General features: G+C 41.7%; 1 protein-coding gene across 1 annotated transcript in view; it reads left to right on the top strand.

Annotated features, from left to right (window-relative positions):
* The window catches only part of LOC138515850 (sialic acid synthase-like), a 273,833-nt gene that overhangs the window by 211,030 nt on the left and 35,841 nt on the right, over nucleotides 1–26,962 (top strand). The window lies entirely within an intron of this gene.

Here is a 26,962-nt window from a genome sequence, read left to right as displayed (position 1 = left end):
GGGGGGAACAGGAGACAGACACGGGGCATGAGCGGGTGGGGGAACAGGAGACAGACATGGGGCATGAGCGGGGGGTGGGGGCAACAGGAGATAGACACGGGGCATGAGCGGGGGGTGGGGAGTACAGGAGACAGACATGGGGCATGAGCAGGAGGTGTGGGGGGCAACAGGAGACAGACACGGCACATGAGGGGAACAGGAGACAGACACGGGGCATGAGCGGGGGAACAGAAGACAGACACGGGGCATGAGCGGGGGGTGGGAGGAAGGGGAGAGAGACACACGGGGCATGAGCGGGGGAGGGAGAGAGACACACGGGGCATGACCGGGGTTGGGGGAGGAAGAGAGACACACGGGGCATGAGCGGGGGGTGGGCGGGAGGGAGAGAGACACACGGGGCATGAGCGGGGAGTGGGCGGGAGGGAGAGAGACACACGGGGCATGAGCGGGGGGTGGGCGGGCGGGAGAGAGACACACGGGGAATGAGCGGGGGTGGGGGGAGGGAGAGAGACACACGGGGAATGAGCAGGGGTGAGGGGGAGGGAGAGAGACACACAGGCATGAGCGGGGGGTGGGGGGGAAGGGGAGAGAGACACACGGGGCATGAGCGGGGGGTGGGGGGAAGGAGAGAGACACACGGTGCATGAGTGGGAGGGGGAGACACACGGAACATGAGCGGGGTGGGCGGGAGGTGGAGAGACACACGGGGCATGAGCGGGGTGGGCAGGAGGGGGAAAAACACGGGCCAAGAGCAGGGGTGGGCGGGAGGGGGAAAGACACGGGGCAAGAGCGGGGGTGGGCGGGAGGGGGAAAGAGACACGGGGCAAGAGCGGGGGTGGGCAGGAGGGGGAAAGAGACATGGGGCAAGAGCGGGCGTGGGCGGGAGGGGGAAAGAGACACGGGGCAAGAGCGGGGGGTGTGGGAGGGGGAAAGAGACATGGGGCAAGAGCGGGGGTGGGCAGGAGGCCGGAAGACACATGGGGCAAGAGCGGGGGTGAGCGGGAGGGGGAAAGACACACTGGGCAAGAGCGGGGTTGTGGGAGGAGGGAGACAGACACACTGGGCAAGAGCGGGGGTGGGTGGGAGGTAGACACACAGGGCAAGAGCGGGGGTGGGCGGGAGGGGGAAAGAGACATGGGGCAAGAGCGGGGGTGGGCGGGAGGGGGAAAGAGACACGGGGCAAGAGCGGGCATGGGCGGGAGGGGGAAAGAGACACGGGGCAAGAGCGGGGGTGGGCGGGAGGGGGAAAGAGACACGGGGCAAGAGCGGGGGTGGGTGCGAGGGGGAAAGACACACGGGCCAAGAGCGGGGGTGGGTGGGAGGGAGAGAGACACACGAGCCATGAGCAGGGGGTGGGGGGAAGGGGAGAGAGACACACGGGGCATGAGTGGGGGTGGAGGGGAGGGAGAGAGACACACAGGGCATGAGCAGGGGTGGGGGGGAGGGAGAGAAACACACGGGTCATGAGCGGGGGTGGGCGGGAGGGGGTGAGACACGGGGCATGAGCGGGGGGCAGGAGGGGGAGAGACACGCGGGGCATGAGCGGGGGTGGGCGGGAGGGGGAGAGACACACGGGCATGAGCGGGGGTTAGGGGGGAGGTTGAGAGACACACAGGGCATGAGCGTGGGTGGGGGGAAGGGGAGAGACACACGGGGGATGAGCGGGGGGTGGTAGGGAGGGTGAGAGACACACGGGGCATGAGCGTAGGGTGGGCGGGAGGGGGAGAGACACACGCGGCATGAGCGGGGGTGGGCGGCGGGTAGGGAGAGACACACAGACATGAGCGGGGGGTGGGTGGCGGGTGGGGAGAGACACACGGGACATGAGCGGGGGGTGGGAGGAGGGAGACAGACACACTGGGCAAGAGCGGGGGTGGGTGGGAGGTAGAGAGACACACGGGGCAAGAGCGGGGGTGGGCGGGAGGGGGAAAGAGACATGGGGCAAGAGCGGGGGTGGGTGGGAGAGGGAAAGAGACACGGGGCAAGAGCGGGCTGGGGCGGGAGGGGGAAAGAGACACGGGGCAAGAGCGGCGGTGGTTGGGAGGGGGAAAGAGACATGGGCAAGAGCGGGGGTGGGTGGGAGGGGGAAAGAGACACGGGGCAAGAGCGGGCGTGGGTGGGAGGGGGAAAGACACACGGGGCAAGAGCGGGGGTGGGTGGTAGGGAGAGAGACACACGAGGCATGAGCAGGGGGTGGGGGGAAGGGGAGAGAGACACACGGGGCATGAGTGGGGGTGGAGGGGAGGGAGAGAGACACACGGGGCATGAGCGGGGGTGGGGAGGAGGGAGAGAGACACACGGGCCATGAGCGGGGGTGGGCGGGAGGGGGTGAGACACATGGGGCATGAGCGGGGGGGCAGGAGGGGGAGAGACACGCGGAGCATGAGTGGGGGGTGGGCGGGAGGGGGAGAGACACACGGGGCATGAGCGGGGGTGGGGAGAGGGAGAGAGACACACGGGGCATGAGCGTGGGTGGGGGGAAGGGGAGAGAGACACACGGGGGATGAGCGGGGGTTGGTAGGGAGGGTGAGAGACACACGGGGCATGAGCGTAGGGTGGGCGGGAGGGGGAGAGACACACGGGGCATGAGAGGGGGGTGGGCGGGAGGGGGAGAGACACACGCGGCATGAGCTGGGGTGGGCGGCGGGTAGGGAGAGACACACGGACATGAGCGGGGGGTGGGTGGCGGGTGGGGAGAGACACACGGGACATGAGCGGGGGGTGGGCGGCGGGTGGGGAGAGACACACGGACATGAGCGGGGGGTGGGAGAGATACATGGGTCGAGACGAGCGGGGCACGAGCGGGGCACGAGCAGGGCATGAGCGGGGGGTGGGCAGGAGGGAGAAAGACACACAGACATGACCGGGGGGTGGGCGGGAAGGAGAAAGACACAGACATGAGCGGGGGGTGGGCGGGAGGGTGAAAGACACACGGCATTTGTGTTCAGGTGGCAGATCCCGCTCCTTGGCCCTCCGCTGGCCACCGTGTGCCGATGGCGTGAGTGGGGGGCTGGAGGAAAAGGGAAGACACGGAGCATGAGTGGGGGTGACAAGAAGGATACACGGGGCATGAGCGGGGGGGGTGGGAGGAACAGGAGACAGACAAGGGCATGAGCGGGGGTGGGGGACTTACTGTGCAGGCAGGATACAAAGCCTCTCATGCGAGGAACAAAGATGTTGGGCGTCTCTGAAGCCAGACGCACTGCACGCTTTCCCCGCATTCAATGAGAGAGCACGTCAGATGTCCGCGGACATCACGCAAGCTGCTTGCCCAATCACCGTCCTGTCCGCGGAGCGAACAGGGAAGTGTGTCCGCGAAGCGAACACAGATATCACAAATTTTTTTCACTTACATTTTTGTCATTTTTTTAAAAACTACTGGACGGATTTACACCAAATAAAGCAAAGCAAGCTTTTGGGACCAAGCCACTGCTCCTGCCGCAAATTTGGTGTAAATCCGTCCAGCGGTTTGGGCTGTAGGCGTGAGCAAAGTTTTTTCCCATTATGCTATGGGAAAAAAAAAAGTTTTGGGACCCCCCTATAACTTCCTCACCAAACTTTTCAAAACAAATTCAGAGTGACCCAAATACTTTTTTGGGTCACTCTGAATCTTTTTGCAAAGTTTGGTGAGGATTCGTCCAGGGGGGGCCCCAAAACTTTTTTTTTCCCATAGACTGAATGGGAACATTTTTTTGCTTGCGCCTACAGCCCAAACCGCTGGACCAGCGGCTTGGTCCCGAAAGTGTGCTTTTGCAAATTTGGTGAAAATCCGTCCAGTAGTTTTTTTTAAAATGACCAAAAAGTAGGTAAAAAAAATTAGTGATATCTGTGTTCGGTTCGCGGACACACTTCCCTGTTCGCTCCGTGGACAGTGTCCTGATTGGCCAATTGTCTTGCGTGATGTTCGCGGACATGCAATGTGTTCGCTGATTGGACGGCGTGGAGCGTGAAGCGCGTCAGATTTTTCGGTAGCGGCCGCCATCTTGGATTCGCGGAGGTCCGCAGACAGCGCGGTGAAACTTTGTTCAAAATGTGTATTTTGTAGAGTGTGTTGGTGTGTTGGAGTGTTTGGGGAGGGTGGGAGTGTATGAGATAGGATGAAAGTTGTGTTTTTTATGTGTTAGACTTTCTTTTTGTGTTCGATTTGTTTGCGGACATCACGGGTGTTCTGAAATGTTCTAAATAAACTGACTAGGGGGTGTTCTAAGGACTCAATATGCGTCTGTTTTGTTCGCAAGCAAAGTGAAACTGTTCTGAGAACACTTGCGGTGTCCGGGGAGTGTTCGTAGGGGATGTCCTGAGGACGCTGTCCATATTGTTCTCTGTCAAGTTGAATGTGTCCTTAGAACACTCGCGGTGTCCTGAAATGTTCGCAAATAAACAAAATGGGGGTGTTCTGAAGACGCTTCTAAGAACACTCGCTGTGTCCGGGGAGTGTTCGTAGGGGGTGTCCTGAGGACGCTGTCCGTATTGTTCTCTGTCAAGTTGAATGTGTCCTTAGAACACCCGCGGTGTCCTGAAATGTTCGCAAATAAACAAAATGGGGGTGTTCTGAAGACGCTTCTAAGAAAACTCGCGGTGTCTGGGGAGTGTTCGTAGGGGGTGTCCTGAGGACGCTGTCCGTATTGTTCTCTGTCAAGTTGAATATGTCCTAAGAACACTCGCGGTGTCCTGAAATGTTCGCAAATAAACAAGATGGTGGTGTTCTGAAGACGCTTCTAAGAACACTCGCCGTGTCCGGGGAGTGTTCGTAGGGGGTGTCCTGAGGACGCTGTCTGTATTGTTCTCTGTCAAGTTGAATGTGTCCTAAGAACACTCACGGTGTCCTGAAATGTTCGCAAATAAACAAAATGGGGGTGTTCTGAAGACGCTTCTAAGAACACTCGCGGTGTCCGGGGAGTGTTCGTAGGGGGTGTCCTGAGGACGCTGTCCGTATTGTTCTCTGTCAAGTTGAATGTGTCCTAAGAACACTCGCGGTGTCCTGAAATGTTCGCAAATAAACAAGATGGTGGTGTTCTGAAGACGCTTCTAAGAACACTCGTGGTGTCCGGGGAGTGTTGGTAGGGGGTGTCCTGAGGACGCTGTCCGTATTGTTCTCTGTCAAGTTGAATGTGTTCTAAGAACACCCTCGGTGTCCTGAAATGTTCGTAAATAAACAAAATGGGGGTATTCTGAAGACGTTTTTGAGAACACTCCCGGTGTCCTGGAATGTTCGTAGGGGGTGTCCTTAGGACGCTGTCCGTATTGTTCGTTGTTATGTTGAAAGTGTTCTAAGAACTATCGCATTGTTCTGAAATGTTCGCAGGGGGTGTCCTGAAAACGGTGTCCGTATTGTTCGCTGGCAAGTTCAAATTGTTCTAAGAACACTCACATTGTTTGCGGACATTAAAAGTTTCCCATAGATCATAGTTGAAATGTTTGACTCTATGGATGTGATATGCTGCGGTGGTTGTTGCCAGGGCATAGAGTCTTGGGTGCATGGTCATTTGGCCATGCACCCAAGACTCCATGCCGTGGCAACAACCACCGCAGCATATCACATTCATATTTGCTTATAACTTTGGGTGAAAAACAAATGTATAAGGAACAAAGGTATTAGATACTATGGATGTGATATGCTGCTATGGTTGTCCTTATTATTGTATACCTACTGTTTGGTCTAGTAATGGGAGTCCATGTTTTTCTTCTTCATTTCTGTGATAAAAGAAAATAGCATGTTAGTATTAGTATTTTGTAATGACTTATTACATTGTATAAGCAATATACTTTTATTTTTTTTCGACCCTCATATTTAGTAGAATACAAATCAGAGTACTGTGCAATTTGCTCAGTTTCTGTATTTGTTGCTAAAATCATTGGGTCTGTGGGAGAAAAAAAAATCCATGTTGGATTAAAAAAAAACCCTTTTTCTGTTGTTTTCAGTGTTCACTTGTTGTTTCTGGCTAATGCTTTATACTTTGCTTTGTTGTATTTTTTTTGGAGCAGTAACAGATTCTTCATTTGTTTTGATATTATACAATTTTGGAGCAGTTAGATACCAATTGGCATATTCTAACTGTCTATTTTTTTTAATATATTTTAGTGGTTTTGATTTATCTATTTGGATATTATTAAATTTTGGGACAGTTATATACCAATTGGCGTATTCTAACTGTGTATTTTTTGGCCTAATTTAGTGGTATTCATTTATCTGATTAGTTGTTGTAGAATCTTTGAGCTGTTAGATAGCTTTTGGAGTATTCTAACAGTTTATATTATTTTAACACAAATTTATAATTTTGGGACAGTTAGATACCAATTGGTGTATTCTAACTGTGTATTTTTTGGTCTAATTTAGTGGTATTCATTTATCTGATTAGTTGTTGTAGAATCTTTGAATTGTTAGATAGCTTTTGGAGTATTCTAACAGTTTATATTATTTTAACACAAATTTATAATTTTGGGACAGTTAGATACCAATTGGTGTATTCTAACTGTGTATTTTTTGGTCTAATTTAGTGGTATTCATTTATCTGATTAGTTGTTGTAGAATATTTGAGCAGTTAGATAGCTTTTGGAGTATTCTAACAGTTTATATTTTTTTAACACAAATTTACTTAAAGGTTTAAATACAGTATATTTATCAAATTTTGGTTTTAAGAACATCAAATAAGCGTTTGTAAGATTTGCTGGTAATCTCTGCTTTAGAGTAATGGTACTATCATTACATTCAAATCATCCACATTTCTTTTTTATATATGCAGTGTAGTGCCCTGAATTGGTTGTGGCTCCTGCGTGGTAGATTATACCTATTGTTGTGAAGGTTTTCTTACCAAGTGATATCTGACCATGTGTGAATCCAGTCAGCTTGCAGTTGTTTTTGGTACCATCTGCATTGTAACGTAGAAGCATTAGTATGACATATTTACTATGTGTTTGTATTACTAACGTGGAGCGATTATCTGAATTGCAGGTAGAGCATAATCTACCATGGTTTGCATTTTGTACAAGTTGCTGAAATGGAATGGATTCACAATTTGGTATTGATATATATATGAAGCGTTCATTGGGGATTTCTTCTTGTGTCACATTGTTGCAGAGAGTGCATGTATGTTTCCACATGTATGAAATCTGAAAGATTTCATTTATAGGTATGTTTTTGTTTTCCAGTACTTGTAGTAAGTACATTAGAAATTCTTGTGGATCTTCCTGTGAGTTTATAGTGAATTTCACCATTCCACCACAGTAGTCCAATTGTCGTCTTATTCCAAAAACACTATATGTGTTGTCAGGATTGTTTTCTGCATTTCTGTGAAGTACTAACATTTGCAAACACAATGGGTCTGTACTGTGTAAGTAAATGTTGTCAACAATTGGTGGTAATTGAAATAGAATATTCATTGCTAAATTTGCATAGCAACTTACACCAACTATATTTGAGAATTTAAATGGTCCAGGTAGTTCTGTATCTAACTGCTTTTTTTGGAGTTTGTCTTCCTTCTTTAAAGAAGTACCTAGTTTACTTTCTCTAATTGATTCTTTTTTGTTTGTGGTACTTGATGAAGCATTAGTTTCTTTTACTCTCTTTGGAGGATTTGCAGTGACGTCCTGTTGCATTTCTGTTTGATTTAGTTTTCTTTTACAACGTTTTAGTTTTTGTGGAACAGAATGTGTTTAGATGGGGAGTGTATAGTGAGCGAAGTCTATTATATTCTAAAATGCAAGGAATATCAGCGTTTACTTTACTTGCATCAAAGTTGATTAGAAATAGACCGTCAAGTGTACGTAAGCGTGATAGTGCTACGTAGCTCATGCCTTCTTTAAAGACTGTGTTACCAATATCTATCATTGCTTTGTCTAGGGTAAGACCTTGTGATTTATGAATCGTGACTGCGTATGCAAGAGTTAGAGAAAATTGTTCTCTGCGTACATACATATCTTTGAAGAGAGGGAATCTAGCTGTTGAGTGTCCTATCCGTTTTACTTCTGAAAGTTTGTCAAAGAGTATATTGACAAACTGAATTGTGTTGTCACGTGGGTATGTTTGAAAGCCAACAACTGTACCCAGTGCTCCATTAACTAGTCCTTGGTCCACGTCAAGGTTACATTTAAGCATTACTCTGCAATTTAAGGATAACTTTAACATCTTTTCTAAGCCTGCTGTGTTTGAGATTGATTTTTCTAAATTATTTAGTCTTGTTGTGGCTTGGTCACACATGGGTAGTGTCATAACATGTACATCTAGTTTGTCTGTGGCGCTAATTTCCATTATTGGTTGCATTTCTTTACTTAACATTATTTCATTGAATTTGGGACAGCTTGCAAGAGTTGGCATTAAGGCCATACAATTGACATTTTTGTGGGCTAATTGTTCCATAACATCTGTAGCACATGCTTTATCGCCACAAAGTGCATTAATGGTTTTCAATGTTGCTTCTGCTTCTTTAGAAAGTATACCAACTCTCAAACTTTTTAAAATGTTGGCATAAGTTTGATCTGCAGATTGGGGCATGTTTTCTGTTAATTCTCTGTATTGGAAATGTTGCCAAAGGTTGACATTTCCAATGCTGCCAACAGTTTTACGGCAGAGTTTGTGCCATAATGTTTTAAAAATGGGTTCACCTTTTACTGGTGTTAATTGAAGCAGATCTCCAAAAACAATAATGTGTTTTCCTGCAAAGAGCTCTTCATAGTCTGTTTTGAGTACTTCTTGTAATCTGAGGTGAATCAAAGCTAACATCAGGTTGGAGACCATGCTCACTTCATCTATTAGTAGCATTTTCATTTGTTTCAATACTCTGCGTAATTCCATTGCAGCTTCTGCAGAAAGTTTGTAATAGCCTAATTTGTTCTGGTGTTCTACTGGTAATAGTAGTAATCGGTGTAATGTAACACCACCTATGTCGTAGGCAGCTAAACCTTTGGGGGCGGTGACAACAGCTGACAGTTTGTTGTTTGTCAATTGTTGAAGGAACTTACTAATGATTTTGATTAGGAATGTTTTGCCAGAACCAGCTTCACAACTGGCGTACAGTAGTATAGGTTTATAATTATGGCAGGAATATTCTTTATTTTCATGTTTTACACCATGTGCAATTTGTTTTGTTACTTCTTGAAAAATGCTACTTTGCTCATTGTTTAGTTTTGATTGTAGTATAGTTAAGTCTTCCTTATCTTCATACTGACACATGGTGTTTTCTACTTCTATCATAGCTAATTCTGCCTCATTTGTTATTAGTGGTTCTCCCAGTGGTTCTTGGCTTCCTGTTACAGAAGGTTGACTACTGTCAGGAGTATCCTTATCTAGTTGGGCTTGGAGTTCTTCTTCATGTTGCTGTTCATTGTGCAACATTGTTTTGTAGTGTGTAAAGTTTACATCAGTTATAGTGCTTTCATTTGCTTTGAAAGCAACCTCATATGAGTCATAGTTATCTAGTAATTGTTCTTCTTTTCTCCATGGTTTGAAGAGTTGTAGCAGGGACATGTAATATACTTCTTTATGTTGAGGAGTCTTCAATGACAATTTGATATGATTAATTAAATTTGGTTTAGTGAGTTTAACTAAGCTGCCTTCACAGTCTGTCACTCTATATTTACCTTTTTTTTCATCAGGTTTCATATTATTTTTGTATGTGTAGTTTTGGGCTATTTGGTATAGACACATGTTTTCCAAAGTATTACTTCTGTTTGGGAAGTATGTGTCCAATAAATTGCTTTTTAAAATGTCTTGGCTGTTGGGATCATGTTTGGCTATTGTTTCTATATCTTCATATGATTTTAGAACTCTTTTTCTAGATTTAGCTGGACCAAGTCTTAGCCATACTATATTTTCAGATTTACCATACAATGAAGTACCAGTTAAACGATCAACTGCTTCATAAGATCCACATTCTCTATGGGTGAGCATTTTTATGCCCAAGCTGCATAATTTCTGAGATACTGTTTTATCTGATGACAGGTCATTCCAGAGGTCTTGGAGCTCTGTCTTTTCTGCTTTAGTTAAGTATGCTGTGACATATCGTGCAACTGCAGTAGAATTGTCTGCAATGTACTGCACATCTATGTTTGCATTCCATAAGTGGGCAATGTGTGCATTATAATCATTGATATATTTTTCTTCTTCTTTTCTTTTTATGTAATATGTATTTTTAGGTGACTTACCTTTAACACTATGTCTAACTGAAGACATGAGGTTGTTTACTTGACCTGTATTTGTAATTGGTCTAGGGAAACCAAATCGGCATTTGGTGTAGTATTTGCCTTTGTTTTTGTATTTGCGACAACAATATTTTCCACATTTGTGTCTTTGAAATTGTAAAATCTGTGCACGAAGATCACTATTTGTGGCTTCTGATGGAATTTCACAAGTGACATATTTTTCAATAAACTGTAAAACAGTGGCATCACTGTCTTGACCAAATTTAGGAGCATCTTTAATCCATAAAAGCATGTGGATATGTGGTGCTCCTCTGGCTTGGTATTCTTTTCTCCAAAAGAAGTGTTGCACTTCTCTAAGGGGAGGAACAGTTTTATTACAAATAAAATGTAGCATAGCAATGAAGCGATGGTGAAAATATCTTGAAACCTTAACAGGATCCATAGAACAAAGTTCTCCAGGTGTTAGAATATCTATGTTTGTTTTGTTTTTATTTGATATGCATAGGAAATCATGTAAATCTTCCCATGCATATTCTGCACAACTTAATGTAACAAACCAAGTGGGTGGGCCAAGGTTTCTGATCATACAACGTACATCTCCATGACGTCGAAACCAGTACTCTTTAGTACCACGCACATTTGCTAATAGATTTGTAATATTTGATTGTAAAACCTCATCCTTTTGTTGCACTTTCTCTAATAATTGTGTAGCTGTCATATTTTGAAAGTGTGATCCTGATTTTAATATGTGTGCAACTCTGTAACATAAAGTTGCTAGTTCACTTTCAAAGAGTAGGTGGAATATACATTCCACATTTTGTCTAAATCTGGGATCTTCAGAATACATCCGTAATGAGCGGTATTCTGAAGCTGATATTTGAATAGGTCTATCATCATACTTTCCTCCTTTGTCAGTAGGAAAGAGTAGAGGAAAAGCACGTCCTTCTATACTTTTTTCCCATATACTGATTGGCGATCCTTTTGTTTGACGCATTTGGTAAGTTTCCAGTACATCTTGTACAGTTTCATTACAGTGCAAAGGATGAATTGTATAATGGTCTAAAGTATTTGATATTGTAGCAGGATCTTGTAGCTCAAATTGACCAGCTTCTTGCGTTTCTTGAATTATTTCAGTTGTATCTTTCAAGTTTTTTTCAATATTAATTTCTTTGTAATATTCATTGTTCTCTTTAAGATATTGGAAGACTTGTCTAACTTTATATAAATCTACCAGCTGTTGCCATATTTTTTTGTCTTTTGTAGGTACTCCATTTACTAATATAATTAAAGATTGCTGCATTGGACGTTGCACTCCTAGAGTATGCACATTTTCTTTTAGATTTAATGGTAAATAAACTACTTTTCCATGAATGCCTTTTACCAATTCAGAGGGAGGTAATTTTGCTGTTTTTGGTTGAAGGCGTATTATTGCTTGAAATGGGTGTACTGTTTGAATTATGATACTCTCATATAAATTAAGTTGTTGTAGAGGTTTTGGTACTGGGTATAATTCCAAATTATTTGTGATAGAACGTGAAGGAGTTTGGTTGTTGTCAAGTTTTGTAGTGCAATAACTGCAAAGTATTAAGGGCTCAGTTATTTCATATTTGTTTTCTGCTACAAGGTAGAGAGCTAATTCAAACCATTTAGAATCTTCATTGTCTTCTATTTTGTATGATAGGTCCACAGTTTTTGTGTTACTTTTATAAAAAAATTCTACGGCAACATACACATACATGGTTTGGTACTTCAGCTGATGTACATTTAAATTTTAGTATTTCTTTTGTGTATGTGTTTAGCAAAAGGTTGCCATGTGTAGAATTGTTGCTTAATTGGTTTAAAGCTATTTCATTCTGTAAATGGCTTTCACTTCCAAAATATTTTTTCTGGATATAGTGAATTTCTTAAAGTAGGTCTTTTGCTGTACCATGTAGAAGGATGTTATTTAACTTTGCTAGTGCTAAAGCAGGACTTTTAGCATAGTACAGTTTATAGACTAGATTTCTTATAGTTGAATGATGTGTTGATATCCTTTTGATATCATGGAAAGTGGTTTTACAAGTAGGTCCTGTAATGCAGGCCAATGAATATCCTTGTAGTCCTGTGTACTTGCGCACTGGACAGGTATCTATATTTTGCAGTAATTTAATTTTGATTTTGTCTTTGCTTTTTACATATTTATTGAGGAATTGGCGTTAAGATTTGAAACATTGTTTGGGAATGTTACACATTGACGTGCATGGCCATTTGTACACTAGACATTCTGATTCAGTTGAATGGAGGGGTAATTCTAAGTTTTCAGGGCATATGTTTGTAAGAAGTACTTCTTGTTCCATTATGGTATTATTCACTTTTTCATAACCTCGACCACTGCAATATATGGCAATTGTATTAGTTTGCTTTTGTTTGTACGCTTCTTCATTAAAATATGGTTCTGTGCTTGTAGTGTGATTCCATTCACCTGCACTGATACTTAAGAAGTTCTTTCTGTTGATATTTCGCTTATTGAGAAGTCTTTTTTGTAATTTAGTTATTAGTTTTGTTAGTGGTTTCATTTTGTTTAACAGTAAAATAAATACATTTCTTTTGAGAAGAATTGCACTGTCCATCAATGCTTCTAAGATTAATTTCCTGCAATAGGTTTTAAGCTTTGAACCTGATTTCTCTCCTGTTTTTATAAGATTTTGAAGGACTTTGTGACGGTATATTTTGGCTAAAATACATTTCTTGGTATGCTTACTTTGCACTATATCAAAATTTGAAGAAGTAGTTTTATCTGTACTGATAGCTGATTTTCTGTTAATTGTTTTTTGGTTTGTTTTACATTTTGATAGAGGAAGCGAAGTTGTTGTACTTGAAACTTCTTGTGTTTCACAAAATGATTGTATTAGCTGTTTTGTTTCAACTTTTTTTTCAAATTCTGCTAGAGATGGATGCTTATGTTGGACACCTTTATTTTCATTTGCTCTACTTTTGCGTTGCTTTCTATGGACTTGACCTTTGGTAGGCATTCTTTAGGGTCTGTTGAAAAAAATAAAGAAGATATGGGTTGGGGTGTTCTGGAATGTATGTGTGCTGTGTGCATGAGTGTTTGAGTAAGATGATAAAGATGTATGTAATGGTGTGTGATTGTGCATTGGCAACTAAAACTAGTAGGGATAGGAATTCTTGAATTTATGTGTTACTAAACTGGGGTTTAGATGACAAAAAAAAAGTAAGCTAATGGTGTGGAAAAGTACAAATAGTAAATCTAATGTATACAATTAAAACAGTTGTTTGTTCTATAATATGAAAATTGTAGTGGTTCAGTTGGGTAATTTGTGTGTCCAAAAATAGAAATTTGTTGGCCATTGTGACTGTAAATCGCTGTTTAAGACATGGACATTTTTGGACAAAATGGTACAAAATCTCTATTTTTAGAAACCGAAATAGCTCGTATTAATGTTATAGTATTTTTGATAAATAATACAAATATTATGGTGATAATTTACTTACTTTTTTTTTAATTAACAGTTAACTTCTTAGTTTTTCTTTCTTCTTCGAATTCGGCTGCTTCTTTTCAGGAAACTGGTCTTCACTGCAATTGTAAAAGCTTTTAAATTAGTAACTTTGTATATAGCACTGTTTTTAATTTAGATATTGATTTTTTTAATTGAAATCCTCAGTGCCTTCTGTAAAACCATTAAACTAATTTATTTACATAAGATACATTGCATCAGTTCAGTACATATGATATGTTCTTAATGAACAAATTGTATTGAATGACTAAGTGTAGCAAAAAAAAAAATATCTTTACTATGTCTTGTGAAATTTATAATATATTAGTGAATACCACTATTTCTGTAAGTAAACTGTTCTAGGTAATAGCGCCTCAATGTCATGTTTAATTTAAAGTAATTAAGTAAATAAATAAATAAAAACAAAAAATATGAAATTGTATGAGTATTTTTATAAAGGTTTAAACATAGATTGTGTTTGCATGCAATTTTGTTTGAATATATGTAGTCTATATATTTCATTTAAAAATTTTAAGTTTAACATGATTTGAGTGTGTGTATATAAAGAAAGTAAAAAGTATAAAGGTTTATAAGTGATAGTTGATTTTAGGAAATTGAAAAAGTACAGTACATTCATTTTACAGATTTTACAAGGTAAAAGTCTGTTTGAAAATGTGTTCATCTACTATACAGAAAATATGCATACCTGAAGTTGGTGTTCATGCATATGGATATGCATGGAGCTGCAAGTAGAAATCTTGAAGACTTGTACAATATTTCTGGTAGATGCTGCTTGCCAATGGTATGACACTTGTACTCAGAGAGACTCAGAGTACATTTGCAGTGCTGATCTATGATGATGCAGTTAGATGTAGAGGTCTTGAATGTGATTGGTGCATGGTCATGTGATTTTTGAGGTACATCCAATGAGGGAATGGCAGAGAGAGTGTAGTGGAAATGGTAGAAGGGCTGTTCATGTTACGATATGTCCGCGGACATGGCGGTAGTTCGCGGACATCGGAGTTACATCCGAGGATTTTTGGGTTCAGAAGTCATGCAAATGAGAATAAGCACTGAAAGGGATTGGTCAGGAAAGTTTGGTGGGTGTGTTGTGCCAGGAGAGATTTTCTCAGATACTCTTTTTGCTGAGAGAACAAAAGATGGCTATGGCTGTGTGTTTCAGAAAACAGATTGTTTGGATTTTAGGAGATGATTCGTGGATACATTGGTTGAAGGTGCATGCAGAAAGCTGTGGAGTAGCTGTAGATCTTGGATTCCCACATGTGGAAGTACACTGGCATGGAGTACGTGGAATGAATTGGTTGGACTTGCTACCTCTCTGTGCTACTTTGGAGACAGAGCAACATCCAGACATAATTGTAATTCATTGTGGAGGGAACAGTTTAGGACATGTGACTGGAATTTTTTTGCAATTTGCTATGAAAGAAGGACTTAGGAAGGTTATGGACATGTTTGCTAATTCTCAAGTGATATTTTCACGGATTGCGCAGAGACAAATGTGGCTTCGTTCGTCTTCATTTGGTCCACAAATGGAAAAAGCAAGGCGCAATGTTAATATGGCTGTTTGTGGCTTTCTAAGAGATTTTGGCATGTCTTCTTTTCACAATGAAAATATTATGTTTTGTAGTACATACATTTTTCGCAGAGATGGAGTCCATCTCACTTATGCTGGCAATCAGATTTTTCTGAGAAATGTACAAAATGCATTGCAACCTTTTTTGGAATTACAACAACGATTTTGAAGTAGATGTTAAGCATTTACAATTTTTGACTTACAAACACCACCCAAAGGCTCTTTTCAGAGCCACCACTTCTTTCCAGAGAAAATTACAATGTTTGTGATGGAGTAGCAACCCAATTTTTTTAATGTTCGTGAACTGTTCGCGGACTTCTAAAAAATACAAAGAGCCCTGCTTCATTTATTTTCACTTCTATTTTTTAACTGGGAAAGGCGGCTCTGAAAAGAGCCTTATTTTTTTTTTGGTTTTTGTAATTTTGTATTTTTTTGGGTTTTTCAGACATGACACACTAGGAGAGGAGGGTAAAGGGGGGGACACCAACCACAGGGATAAGAAAGGGCGAGCTGAGAGAGGAAGATGTAGAGTGGGTTTTATTTGGGTAGTGAGCAGGTCTTCTCGTGCTCTGAGACGATATCTCAAAAGCACTCCGAAGTCGCTCCCCCCTGCAGAGTACTGTTTCACAGTACATACATACAACTGTGACCCTCGAAAGGTAAGGGTCATCAGCATTCTGTATGGCCTGTGAGGCAGCTTGAGAAAGACGCTGTCCCACAGAGGTGGTCCTTGTGGTGACAGGATCAGAAACAGAGGATGAAGTAGAGGAAATCAACCTGCTACGTTCTTTGCAAGGTACAACCCTGCGAATAGCCCCAGAGTGAAATGACCTCAGGTGTCGCTTCATAGTGGTGGTCCCAAAGCTGTACTTACCGTGCTTCCCGCGACTAAGTATCATTTTGCACTCATTGCAGGTAACACGGTTTGCACGAGCCTTAGGAACATTACCATGAATGATAAATAACCGCCACACCCAAGACTCACGCCTAGTGCGGGTAGTAGGGATTTCCTCTACCTCATTCCATTCATCCTCTTCTTCCTCCTCCGCATCCTCACTCCTGTTCCCCTCTTTGTGATGTCATCTTTGATGTCCTGGGTGTTAGTCTTAGCAGTGCACGGTGGTGGCGCGAGTTATGGTTGCTTAGCTTACCATAACTGGCGAATTTCAAGGGTTTTTCGGTTTTACTTGGAACCATAACGTCCCTTTAACAAAGTTTTTTCACTGAATTTCATAGGTTTTTAGTAGCGCAACTTAACCATAACGTCCCTTTAACAAAGTTTTTTCACTGAATATATATATATATATATATATATATGCCCTATAGTTAAGGTGAGCTGGACACTCATAGGCCCCTCCAGACTGAACAGTTTTGTTAAAAAATAAAAATGTTATTAAGAAGACAAAAAAAAAATGTCTAAAGTTGCAGCCTACTTCCTATTCATTGACCCATAGACAAACATGGTCAATGTTTGCAGGACAGCACAGCCCAAACCACTGAATGGATTTGGACAAGGTCTGAAACAACTTGTGCACAAAGCGTTTAAAAGAGTCTTTTTTTGTGGTTTGGAGTTCTTCTGTGCAGTCATTTTTTAAATATTTGATGGAGAATGGGGTGCAAGCTTCTCAAAAATAGATAGCTATATCTGTGGTAAATTACGGCTGCCATCTTTTTTTTCTCAATGTGAGAAATAGCCTCGGATGTAGCCGAGGATATCTGAAAATAAAAAGCAGGGAAAAGGCCTTTGCAAGTCAAAATAATTGCAATTGTCATTAGTCTAGAGGTGAGGGGGTGTGGTTTGGTCAACAAGTGAAATTTAGGAGTTGGAGTGGGTCTAATGACTGAGTTTGCAGCATGAAGCTTTTCTGTAACCTCAGCTATAACCTTGAATAGCTGACATCTCAAAGCAAACTGCATCACAGAAACATTGTGTGTTGTGAGGGGAAAGGGAGCGGGCAGGGGATGTGAGGAGGCCATCTTAGGAGTGGGGGGAACTGGCACAGATGATGGGGCACTTAGTGAGAGTTTGGAGGGGCAAGAATGCATTTTTGGGCTGTTTTTCCAATATACAACAGCGGCTATCTGTAGTTCATATGTGAAAAGACCGCAGAGAGCCAAGTTTATCTGTAGTTCTGTACCAGCGGCTATAGAAAAAAAATTAAACAAAATAAAAAAAAGATATCTTGAGATGGACTGTGACGTCGGGGGTGACAAATCAATGTCCGGCATCCAGGACCCCCACCCAGGCAGTAAATGGGACTGAGCCTGCTTAGATCCAAAGCAAGGTAGCAGCTGGTACCCTCAGGCCATGTTGCCAAACAAATGAGCACAAATTAAAAGACCACTTAAAGCAATGTGGCCTGAGGGGATGGCACCCTCTTCGCTTTGAAGCTAAGCGGGGTTCGTTGCGGTTACTGAATGGATGCAATACAGTCCACAGTTCTGGATGCCATGTGTTTTCTAAGTTTTAAATATCTCATAACACACTAAGAAAGTGCATAGCATCCGCATGATATTAAGTTTTAACATGCTAATGTCATTCCTTGAAAGTACTGCACTTAGAGATCCTTCTTTTGCCTTTGGATGAATTGCATTCTGGTGTTTGTAGTTTCCCAGTCAAGATGCGGGGATAATGCCACAGTTGTACACTCTCTGCTTAACATAGTTTGGTAATGATTTATATATTTGTGTGACAATATGATATGTGCATTTTTCAAGTTATCTATATAAAGCAGAGTATTCCTGAAAGCCAGACATGTGGGTGAGGAGAGGAAATGAAAGGGAAAGTAAGTGAGTATTTTCCCACAATGTGGCAAGGTAGTTTGCAATCCTAGACACTGGCTGATTTTCAAGGCACAAGTAAAGGACACATGTGGGTGGACAGCATAACCTTTTTTCAGAGGGCGGACGCAAACACTCTAGTTTTTTTTTTTAGGTTGGCAAGCTTACTCTAGTAATTGGCTACCAGGATTTTACTCAGGTTGCCATGTTCCCAGTGCAGAAAGTTACCTTCAAGACCACAAGCACATGTTTCATACTGGTATTAGGTTTTCAATGGACATTTTCACAATGATTGCTGGGTTTGAAAGGAGAGCACCTTTTATACTTTTCCATCAAATTTAGTTGAACATTTCCTCCCTCAGGTTATTTTTCTGGTGTTCATTACTTATTTTTCTTTTAAAAAGACCAATATTTTTTTGTCTTGTGCACTTTCTTTTAGGGGGAAGGTCAAATTAACTACATTTGTATATTTCACTTTAAGATATATGTTCACTTACTGTGCGTACATTCATGGGTGTCAGATTTTGATTTTCGCTATGGGGGCAAATGTACCTGGCCATATGTTATTCTTGTAGCCAATCATGGTTTCCCCTTTCCATGCTGCTTAAAAGCAGTTTATTGGGGTCATGCGATGTATCACAACCATCACTAAGACCGACTATAAAACATCGGGCTTGTAGCACACTGATTAACCAAAGTGTGTGGTCCATGGCAAATATTTAATCTCACTGTGCATTGCCTAAACATTGGGAGTTAACAAAGCCTGCAATCTTATATACATAACAATACCATTGTCAAAACAGGTCAAAATCAGTTTGTGATTGTACAATGGGTTGGTAGTGTTTGCCAAAGACCATGGCTAGTGGTCTGGTAGTGTTTTAAAATGGATAGTTGGCACGGCCAAAGACTGTGGCCACTGACCTTTGCAAAAGGCAATGGCTAGCAGTCTGGTACTGCTCTAAAAATCTATTAAATAACAAAACCCTTGAAATTCAAGGACACAACTTTAGTTGCAGAGACGATAAGGTGAGAGCGTATCACAATAAAACCCATGAAATTCAGCTAAAGCCGCCTTAACTCTGCGCCCATTGCACAATAATATGACCACAATGATGACATCACTGATGACAACACTGACTGGTGACATCACTAATGACACAATCTATGGCAGCACTGATGGCATCATGGATGACATCACTAATAGCATCATAAATTACATCAATGATTATTTAAGTAATGGCATCAAACATAACATCACACTACATATTTGCCAATATTTAGACCACCCTTACGATTTTACAAATGTGATATTAGCATTTTAGAATAGTACATAACAATGAGTACATAATTTAAAACAGTAAACATCTACACATCCATCATTCCACTACTTATGAAGCTTTACTTTGTAGAACGTTGGTAAAAGATATCTGAATTATAAATAATACAATGCTTAGAATGTTCCTGTTTGTGCAAAATATATCTAAGACATGCTCACTATAATACAGTCTGTATATACATTTACAAAAATAAGGTTGAAATAAATATAATACGACACATGATGAATCCTAATTATTTCTGACGTTTTAAAATAAACATATGTAAATATTCAATTGTTATATTGTAAGAAAAATGTGCATACGTATCATTTTCTAAATTACATGAGAAGTGCTTTAAAACAGGGAAATACTAAGTATTAGTATATATTTGAAGAATGTTTATACATGGGTATTGAAAAAAGGGATTATTACTCTAAATGTATATATGTATGGAAAACAAATGAAGTTTTAACATTCAATATTTGCTTGAAAACATGTACATAGATGCATATTTCTTTCTGTGTGTCTTTTGTAAGTGATTAACAGGTTAAGATTGAAATAAAACACATACTGTACAAAGTAAAAGTAATCTGTAAATAGCATCACATTTTTAATACATTGACATGTGTGTATGTCATTAATTATGTCATTAGTGATGCCATCAGTGATGTCATATGCAATGTCATCATTGTCGCCATAGGCCACAAGTTAAGGTGGACGATAGGGGGTGCAAATTTAAAGAGGCTTTACCTGAATTTCAGGGGTTTTGTTGCATTAAGTTCTCACCCAACGTCCCTGCAACAAAAGTTTTTTTTTTCCTTGAAAATTACACGGCCGGCGGTAGCAACGTGTAGTTATAGTTAAGTTGTTCAACTCATAGGAAGAGCACTTTTTGGGTGGCTTATAAGTTTTCCCCACCTGGACGAATCCTCACTAAACTTTGCAGAAGATGTATATGCCCCCCTCGGATTGATTCTGCAGAGTTTGGTGAGATTTTGGCAAGGGGCGCCAAAGTTATAGAAGGGTGCCAAAATGTGTGGTTTTCCTCATAGGCGCAATGGAAAAACAAATGTGCTCACGCCTAGAGCCCAAACCGTTGGACGGATTTTCTCCAAATTTGTGGCTGCGGCGGCAGCTTGATCGCAAAAGCGTACTTCTGTAAATCTAGTGTAAATCAGTCTAGAATGTTCTTTTTTAAACGGCCCAAAAGTAGGTACAAATAAATTAGTGATATCTAGGTTCGGTCCATGGACTCACTTTCCTATCTGCTTTGCGGACAGGCCTCTGGGTCAATCAGAGGGCAACGTTATGTCCGCGGGCCTCAGACAAACCCGCTGATTGGATGGTGAAAATCGTGAGGTGCATCAACATCAACCATCTGAAAATCTTTGTTAAAAGGATGTTACAGTTAAGATGCAACCCACTCTCGGTACTCTTCTGCCCCATTAGTTAGCCAGTGGCCTCCCACCTTGGCATCCCTTTGCACTTCCCTCCTGGGCTTCCATGAGCCCATCCATACTGCACCTTCTATTTATGCTCTTCTCTCACTGCACAATGCATATGTGCATTTGTTAAGTGGCAGTTGGTGTGTGGAAGTTTAATATGGTCATAGGGTTATATGTAGAGTTGTTGAACGTGATTTTTGGATGGATGTGTGACTGTTCAAAAGTAGGCATTGGGTGAGTGTTGCAAATGTAAAAGTAAAAAGGCCAGAAGGGCTGTCCTGTGCGATGGTTTGCATGGCCTTGAAAGGGGACTGCGGATAGTTACAAAGGTCCTTGGATTATGGTCCTTATTGTATGCTAGAGAAAAGTATTTGGAACATGAAAATTGGTTGTTCTTTACCAATGTTCTCTAGTATACAATTGACCGTTACTTCTACTAGCATAATCGTAAATGCTAATGGAAATGTTGGAGAATCTTATTGAGTCTTATTACGTTAGTGAGAAATTTAAAGTAGATGGAGTCTATAAATTATTTTACTCAGTTCTATTTCTTAACTGTGAAAGGTAGTTTCTAAAGTAACCTTTTCTTTCCTTTTTTTAGTATTGTATTTTTTTAGTAGGAAAGGACAGGAAGTCAGGTGGGGAGAGAAGTGAGGGAAGGGGAACCAACCACAGATATGGAGGGGCAGGTGCATAGGGTAAGATGTTGGCTGTGCGTTAAATGTAAGATAGGGGGCAGTGTTTCTCATGCTCCTTGATTACAGCCTCGAAAGCCCTGCGGATCTGCTCCCCCCTGCAGACTGGTGTGTTGCAGTATATACAGAGTACTGTTGTCTTTGAAAGGTATGGATCAACAGACTCTTTTTTTTGGCTTGCATGGTAGCTAGTGGGATCTTCTGCCCCACAGGAGTGTCCTATGTGGTGGCAGCAGCAGTTGAGAAAGACGAGGTAAAGGAAGAGAGCCTGCCACTTCCTGAGAAAGGAACCATCTTTCTAAGAGCATCATGGTGGCTGGAATTGGTGTGGTGTCGCATGGACGTTGTCCTGTAGGAGGCTTTTAACCTTTGTAGCCTTTGGTACATTCCCAACGATGGTATAAAACTGCCACACCCATGATTCTCTCTGGGTGCTGGAGGTAGGCATTTCCGCTATGTCATCTTCCTGAACCTCTTGATTGTTTTGTGCATGATTGTGCTTTTTCCATTGTGGATGCCCTCCAGGTGGTGCTGGTGGAGGTGGCACCTGGGGAGGAGGGATGACTATGGCTGATGGCATTTTGAAGTTAAATAGCAGTTGTGCTAATATTGTTCCAAGCATCTGCTTTCTCCTGGATTGCAGATGAGAAATCAGTAAAAATAGGTGTATGAGCTGTGCAAGGGAACATTTTCAACGTGAAACTTCCTACATCTGCTGAAAATGCAGTTTCCAACTGTTCGCGAAGCATGGACCCATTCGCGAAGCGCGGACCCATTCGCGAAGCGCGGACCCATCCGCGAAGCATGGAACTGCTCGCAAACATATCATCACGTCACACATGCACTCATGGTCATGTGACACTGTCAGGAAAGTGCGCAATGACGTCAGATGTTCGGGACCATCAGCGAATAAAAAACAGTGTAAAAAGTTGTAGAAAGTCGATAGAATTTTAAGAATGTTGCTTTAAGGTGGAGAATGGCACAGTTTTCACAGTTTTCACTTCAAAGTTTAATGGTTTGTTGGGAACTAGACTGGAACTTTGTCCGGAATGGTGTCTGTGGGGTGAGCCCCCAGGGGGGAAGAGACATAAAGTGTGGAACAGGAAGAGCCGGTTCCTACTTGTACTGGCTAACCGCTGAATGGCGATAGCGTGGAAGTGCCCTCAGGGTCCGTTGCTTACCGTTCGGTTGAAAGATGTGCAGAAGTGGGGTTTGGCGGAAATGACGGTTCTGCAAAAGGTGGACTCTGAACTGGAAGGGGAAGGTGTTACGGTCCAATGGGCCCAACTTTTAAATGACCTGTCAAAGGACAATGATTTATGACTGCCGTGAGGATCTACAGATAAGGAGGAGAGGAGGGGGCGATAAGGGAGAAGGGGGGAGGTAGGCGTAGTGAGCCGGCAATTACAAGTTGGACTCTCAGGGAAACCATGGATGTTGCGGATCAGTATGCTGTGATTGCTGGATGGCCTGGAGGCCGGAATCTTGTTATTGGAAGGGGGGGACGGGGAGGAGGGGGGTGAGTGGGATGCGTGGGGTTAGGGAGTTATTAATGTTGTTTAATTAACGTTCTCCAATGTGTGTGGGGGAAGGGGGTGGGGGAGCAGGGTTGGAGGGGTGGGGGGTGTGGGGTTGGTTGTTCAGGTTGCTAATACAAAATGCCAATAACGAGTGTTTACAAAAAAAAACTTCTTTGATTGGCTGAAAATGCTGCTATATTGGGGGCGAGTATGATATTAGGATGTTGTAGCAAATTACGGTTCACTGGTAAAAACCTATGAAATTCAATAAACATTTTGTTGTTAAAGGTACGTTATGGTTAAGATGCACTAATAAAAACCTATGAAATTCAGTGAAAAAAACGTTGTTAAAAGGATGTTATGGTTAAAAGTAAAACTGAAAAACCCTTGAGATTCGCCAGTTAGGGTAAGTTAAGCAACCATAACTCACGTCATCAATGACATTTGGGATGTCATCTTTCATGTCCTGTGGGTTAGTAATAGCAGTGCGCAGTGGTGGTGCGAGTTATGGTTGCTAAGATCACCATAACTGTCGAATTTCAAGGGTTTTTCGATTTTACTTGTAACCATAACATCATTTTAACAACATTTTTTCCACTGAATTTCATAGGTTTTTATTAGTGCAACTTAACAATAGCTTCCCTTTAACATGTTTTTTTCCACTGAATATATATATGTTGTAACCTTCAGGTTCTCCTTTGCTATGCACTTTTTATTAATAAAGAACATTTGGTGCTACCTGATCTTTGCCGTGCAGCCCTTTATTTGCTAAGGACTGGATTCTCTGGACCTGGCTGCTCTTGGGAGTGCATTCCGCAGATCTGGCCCTCTTTTGGGCTTAATTTTCGTTTGAAAAAAAAAAAAAAAAAAAATAAATATATATATATATATATTCAGTAAAAGGGACATTACGGTTAAATTGTGCTACTAAAAACCTATGAAATTCAGTAAAAAAACGTTTTTAAAGGGACGTTATGGTTCAAAGCAAAACCGAAAAATCCCTGAAATTCACTAGTTATGGTAAGCTAAGCAACCATAACTCGCGCCACCACCGTGCATTGCTAAGACTAACGCCCAGGACATCAAAGATGACATCACAAATGTCATTGATGACATCACTGATGATGACACAAGTTAATTTACTTTTCATGAAAGTCTGTACAAGGAATACATATTATAATATTGACAAAAAAGGGTCAAGGATCATTGGAATAAATATCATAAGCTATGTAGTGCATTAAGCCATGCATTGATAGAAATAGCATTCTATTATGAAGTTCTTTACAGTACAGTAAGATACTCATGTATAATCAGAAGCATTGTGTGCAGCATACATGATGGAAGTGCAATATTCATAATCTTCCCATGTTGAGTAGTGAAATGATAAATGCTTTCTTATTAGAGTTTTGCGTATTGTGCAACATGTAATAAGTATCTAATAAAACCCACTTACTACATAATTTCATTATTACATATAAAACCCAAAGACAGAACAATACATACAAATATTAGGATATAAAGGGAAAGTGAATTACACAAAAAAGCAGCAGTAGAAACAGAGTGTTCATAACCTAACTGATTATCTTTATGCATAGAAATGATTGCGCTGCTTCAAACCTACTACTTCCCTATGTATAAGTATCACATGATCTGACTGCACCCTAAAGAAAGTAATGCAAATACAAATATTACCATATCCAGAGAAAGTACAGTAATAAAAAAAAACAGCAAAACAATAAGAAAGTGTTGGAAACCTTACTGATTCTCCTCATGCACAGAAAGTATTGCTGTCTTTTAAGTGTGTATTTTCCTTATGTATATGTTTCATATGCTGTGAGTGCACCCTAAGTGAATTATTGTAAGAACATATTAGAAGTATAAGTAAGTGTACAAATATAGTACTTTTTGAATTTTGTATTCCTTACTATTACTGGCCAAGACATATCACTAAAGGAAAAAAGAGCGAGTCAGACATGTGATGTCATCAGTGATGTCATCAATGACATTTGTGATGTCATCTTTGATGTCCTGGGTGTTAGTCTTAGCAATGCACAGTGGTGGTGCAAGTTATGGTTGCTTAGCTTACCATAACTAGCGAATTTCAGGGGGTTTTCGGTTTTACTTTGAAACATAACGTCCCTTTAACTAAGTATTTTACTGAATTTCATAGGTTTTTAGTAGCGCAACTTAACCATAACGTCCCTTTGACAACGTTTTTTTACTGAATTTCATAGTTTTTTAGTAGGGCAACTTAAGCATAACATCCCTTTAACAAAGATTTTTTACTGAATATACACTTTCATAATGTGAATTTTGGAGATATTTACTAGGATTCCCTTACTTGGTGTACATGTAACATAGAACATACTGAACCCCCTTGCTAATGATATTTAAAGGGCACAGACTGAGCGTCTGTCCGCGGACGAGAGCAACACTACCCAAACAGTCAGGGGGTATCTGAAATTGTTCTATCATGCCATATAAAAACTGCACAAGTTTACAAAGGAGCACATACACACATTATAGGTAGTAATAAGTAACCATTGGAACCTACACGTCTCACACATAACCCATCCATTTAAATACCATGTGTAATGAAATGGATTATACCATAACAAAAAAAGATATGCCTCCAACGTAATTACCTCACAGAAACTGTACAGCTAGAAGCGACAGTAGACGAACACAACACAACGAATACAAATTACAAGAAATTACTAAGTGAACTTCATTTTTCTTGTATGTTTGTTCACTTTTTGTTTGTGGTGCAGAACAAATAATGTATTTCTGCTGTTTTCACACAGAAATGTGCAGTACTTTGGACTGGCTGAAGGAGAATTTTCCACATGGCGAAATGTCGGAAGATAGCGATAATAATGGTACAAACTTCTCTGCATAAGCAAATTAATAGTCAATACTTTATGCGTACTTAACATATGTATATTTTTAACAGACCAGGTAAAAATAGAAGAAAGTCCACCAAAAGACACAGTGCAAGACACCTTGAAGAGCATAGTAGACAAAGTGGACATGCTAAAAGAGAATTTTAATGGGTTAAGGCGATTTGTGGAGGACCACGTCAAGGGAAAAATTAGATACCACTGCCCAACCTGACCTGTCCCCCTTCTCCATTTCCCAGTGAACTATCCCCAAACCCTGAAGAACAACATAAACGTTTTGACGAAACTTCCATCCCTTCATCCCCTCACAACCAGCCTGTGGAAACCCCTAATTCCCCTATATTTGTTTCAGTGTCTGCTTCCCCCTTTCTCTCTTAATTGCTCTATATCTGTTTAATAAAAAAAATGTTATGTTACTTTTAATGGAATTGTGTGCGTCTAATTATTATTATTTTTTTAAAGAGTTAACATGTCTGCGGACAGAGTGCCTGTTCGGCCTGTCCGTAATTAATAAAATATGGATGTCCTAAGGAAAATACACCTACCCGTACCATTCGCAACCAAAATGTAACTGTTCTTAGAACACACCAGCTGTCCAAGATGTCCGTAAATCAACAAAATGGGGGCGTCCTAAGGACATTATAGCTCTCCATACTGTTCACAACCAAGATGAAACTGTTCTTAGAACACACCAGTTGGACGGGATGTCCGTAAATGAACAAAAAGGGAGTGCCCTAAGGACACTATACCTGTCCGTACCGTCCGCAGCAGAGATGGAACTGTCCGTAGAACAGGCGCGGTGTCCGGCATGTCCGTAGTCAAACAAAATGGAAGTGTCCTAAGGACACTCTACCTGGCCGTACAGTCAGCAGAACATCTACGCACATGTGCACCACACCCGTGAGTCCTGTGAACATTGCGCCTGTCCGTAACTGTCCATCTCACGTGTGTCGCACTTTTAATTAGTTTCAGGACCCAAACAGATACCGTAGAACACCCGCATATATGTGCACAACCGTTCCTGTGCATTTGGTGTCCTGCGGTCACCCATTTCCTTTGCGGATGTGTTCACGACGT

Source organism: Ambystoma mexicanum, chromosome 6q, assembly GCF_040938575.1.
Source record: "Ambystoma mexicanum isolate Mex_15411 chromosome 6q, UKY_AmexF1_1, whole genome shotgun sequence".
NCBI classification, from domain to species: Eukaryota; Metazoa; Chordata; class Amphibia; order Caudata; family Ambystomatidae; genus Ambystoma; species Ambystoma mexicanum.
The sequence above is the reverse complement of the archived record's forward strand: the minus strand, read 5'-3'. Positions and strand labels throughout refer to the sequence as shown.